This window comes from Chrysochloris asiatica, unplaced genomic scaffold (assembly GCF_000296735.1).
Source record: "Chrysochloris asiatica unplaced genomic scaffold, ChrAsi1.0 scaffold00142, whole genome shotgun sequence".
Taxonomy (NCBI): domain Eukaryota; kingdom Metazoa; phylum Chordata; class Mammalia; order Afrosoricida; family Chrysochloridae; genus Chrysochloris; species Chrysochloris asiatica.
Window position 1 is genome coordinate 3983759 of NW_006408660.1, and position 4054 is coordinate 3987812.

A 4054-nucleotide genomic window follows, 5' to 3' on the forward strand; every position below is an offset into this window, starting at 1 on the left:
TTACTTGTGAAGATGCTTCACACTTACAGTTTTCTGCTGCTTGGTTAGGGAGCACTGTTGGAGCAGAGATTAGGCACTTGGCGGCTAACCCAAAGGTTGGAGGTTGGACCCATCCAGCAGTTCATGGGAGAAAGACCTGGCGATCTGCTCCCATAAAGATTACAGTCTAGGAAACCCTGTAGAGCATGGAGTTGCTATAAGTCAGAATTGACTTGGTGGCACCCAGCAGCAACAATAGCTCTCTGGACAGGACTCTCTGTAAGGGCAGAGGCTGCTTGTCATCTTGGTCACCACTATTGTCCTAGAGCACCAGGCTGGGCACGTAGTAGATGCTCAGCAAACAGCTGCCAAAAGGATAAATGAATGCAGGGCCAGGAGAGGTCAGAGGCTGGGTGACCAGGTAGATAGTTTTTTTCAGAAGTCTATGTGTGAAAACTAAAGGTACACCCTAGTCCAAGTGGTGGGCTGAGGGTGGAAGTGGTGAATAGGGAAGACTCACTGTAACTTCAGTGTCTGCTGATGCCTTTCTGTTCCTGCAAAGGATTAACATCCTTAGAAATCCTGTACAGGGTTGCTATGAGTTGGAACCAACTCAACAATACTTACCACCCCCACACTCAATACTTTATTTATTTCTCATAATTCATGTGCTTTGTGCTGCAACAAAATGTCGTGGGGGAACTGGGAGCGGAGCATGAGAAAGGAATGGTGTTTTTCTCCCAGACTCATGAGATAAGCCCATGATGCTTTTAAAAGATATGCAGTATACCCGGGGATCTCAACAGGGATTAAACATTAAATTTCATTTTTATTTGATGTTTCAGTGATGGAAAGATAAAACAACAACAAAAACCACACACACACACACACAATGGTTGCTGACTATTTCTCCAGAAAATCAGAGAACTCATGATAAAATAGCTGAGATTTCTGAGCCAAGTGATTGAGGGTTTCCAACTCTGGAACTGGACAAATGTGGGTTAAGATTGAACTTGGGCAGTTTACCAATTGTGTGCCTGTAGGATCATGTCACCTCCCTGAGACTTTAACATGGGATACTTATCTTCCCTTGCAGTGTGGTTGTTAAGAGTATCTGGGATAATGCTTCTCATGGCATCTGGCATATAGTTAGTGCTTTAATAAAGTTCAGTGAAGACATTAACAACAGCCATTTATGAAGTCCTCACTTGATGCCTTTCTGCTCCTGCAAAGGATTAACAGCCTTGGAAACCCTATACAGGGTTGCTGTGAGTTGGAACCAACTCAACAATACTTACCACCACCACTACCAATATTCAATGCTTTATTTATTTATCATAATTCTGCTATGAGTAGGTATGACTATCTTATCACTTGACAGACTAGGAAACTCAAGCATACACAGAGAGGTTAAGTAACTGGCTCAAAGTTGCACAGCTATCAACTGGCAACTGAAACTCTGGTAGTCTGGTTCCAAAGCTTCCGCTGTGTATTATATGGCCTTGATACTGAGAAGGCTCATGGTTTTTCACTAAGAAAAATATTGAATGTTGATTGGAAGCTTCATGAGGACAAGAACCACATATATTTTATTCTCTGAGGTGTATCTAGTAACTACAACAAGGGTTGTTGAATCTAATCAGTTTGAATCTACCAGTCCTTTCGTGGGAGAAAGATGAGACTTTCTGTCCCTGTAAAGATTCACAGTCTTGAAAACTCTCTACACTGTATAGTAAAACAGGGTTGCTGTGAGTCAGAACCAACTTGGTGGCACACAACCACCACCACCTGGGGTCCAGTTTCACGTTTTTGTAAGTAAACTGTTATTGGAACATAGCCACACTCATTTACTTGTCTGTGAATTCTTCTGCCTTACAATGGCTGAGTTGTGCGGTTGTTACAGAGACTCTGTGGTCCACAGAGCCTAAAATACTCACTATCTAGACCTTTATAGAAAATATATCACTTTCCCTTGCTTGTAGGTGACCTGAAATTTGGCAGGTTCTTGATAACTATTTGTGGAATGAATGAACAAAACCAAGGGAGAGTCTAGAAAATTCGTTGAGGAAGGCTGGGTCAATCTTATCCACAATCATAGTCAGCAGACTTCTCCTGGCCTTTGGTAGGTGCTGGTCACTCTGTTAGCCCTCATATTTCCAGGGAACTGTTGAGTCAGGCATGACCAGTTATTTTGGGAAAGAAATGGAGGCTCAGGGGTGACAGAGGACTTGCCTGAGGCCTCCTAGCTAATAAATCATAACAGAGTCGGATTTGAAGCCCGTACTTACCCCTGGCCTTTGCTCTGGGAGTATAAGCAGATATATCACTCTCTGGGAGCCCAGCTGCCACAAAGAACCCCAAACAAGTAAGTTGTGAGCAGTTTCATCCTTCCTGACAAGTGTACTTATTCATCTGTCTGAGAGGGATACAGTAAGCACTTTAATCACAATATGACATGTTTTCAACAGCGGCATCACTGAAATAAGGATGCTTTAAGGATAAGACATCATGGAGTTGGAAAAGCTTTGGTTTAAAGTTTTATCAGTGCAAAAATTCAGTCCCTCTTTGTATACTTCAGTATTAATGTCCTAATGCTGCTGTAACACAGTGCCACAAAATTAGTCCTTTAAAACTGGGACTTTGAGACAGTTCTTTCTGGTTCAGTCATGGCTGATGAAGTGTAACTTGAACGGACCCGAATTTGTAAAATGTGGGTGAAGTAGAATGATAACTGGAATGGGAAAAATTGTGGTTGATGCTGTACTAGAATATTAATCTTCCTCTTACAAAACAAGGGCAACATGAATATTGCATAGCAACCAAATCTCTTGAATAGCAGAAACAACTATGCTTTACTCAAAGATGGCAGTCCACAGCAACACTTTGAATGTGTCACTTTCCACAGTCCTGACCAATAATCCAATCTTATGTATCAGACTCCTGAAAAGCTTCACAATGTCTCTTTTGTGTTTCTCGTTTGTCTTTTTGCCTTTGTCATCCCTGTGGGCTACTCTAGAAATAGCAGCCAATGTGATCCTGCTTTTGAAAAAAATGCAAGTCAGATCCCATTACTCCTCTGTCCAAAAACCCATGTGTAGTGTCTCCAAGGATTGGCTGGTGGGTTTGAACCAGCATTTTAAACTGACTTTGTGGCCCAGTGCAGTCTCCTACAGTGCCTGATATGGTTATTGCTCTCATGAAGTTTTTAATCTGCATTCAGAATTTTTCTTAAAAACTAACAAACGAAACAAAAGTCAATGAATTCCTCTGCATCGTCAAGGCAGTATCATGATTACATGAGGCCCACTGAGATACTCTCTCCATTCCTTAATTTAATCACATCTGCAAAGCCCATTTTGCCATGTAGCACAGTTACAGGTTTCAGAGATGGGTGTGGACCTCTTTGGGAGTGACTCCTTGTAAACCTGTTGGGTAGATCAGGTTTCCACTTGAGAACCCATCAGGTCCCACAGGAATCAGACCTTAGGAGTGAATTATCAGGTGTGTGCCTATGAAGGAACAGAGTGTGATACAGGGAGGGGGAAGGAAGGCAGCTTGGGCAGGAGGGACCTCAGGCCACAGTAAAGCTATGAGAAAATCTTAGCCAGGCCAATAGGAGTTTAGAACAAGGATTGCCTGTTAAGTCTTGGGCAGGAAGAGCTCAGATTTCCCAATTGGTCCATGTTCAGTCATTGGCTGGGGCCAGCTAGGGGAGGGTGCAGTTTAGGTGTGAGGTGCAGTAACTGGGGGCTGTCAACTGGACTCTCTCAGCTGTGCCCTCCTGTGACCCACCTCACCATTCGAGCAGATTATGGAACTTCACTCTTCTCAACCTTCCAGTCATCAAGTGCAATGTGAGGTGTGACCATTTTCATTATCTTTGTTCTGGTAGAAGAAACAATATTCCTCAGAGACTTGAAGAGTCAAAGGAACCGAACTTGAAGAGTCCTTTTATTGGCTGTGTGACTTTGGAGCCTCCATTTTCTCAGCCCTAAAATTCTTTCTGCATTTGCTATTCAAGAAGCCTTGAGGTGAGAGCCTTCCTTGTGTGTTCAGGAAACAGTGTGGTTGGAGC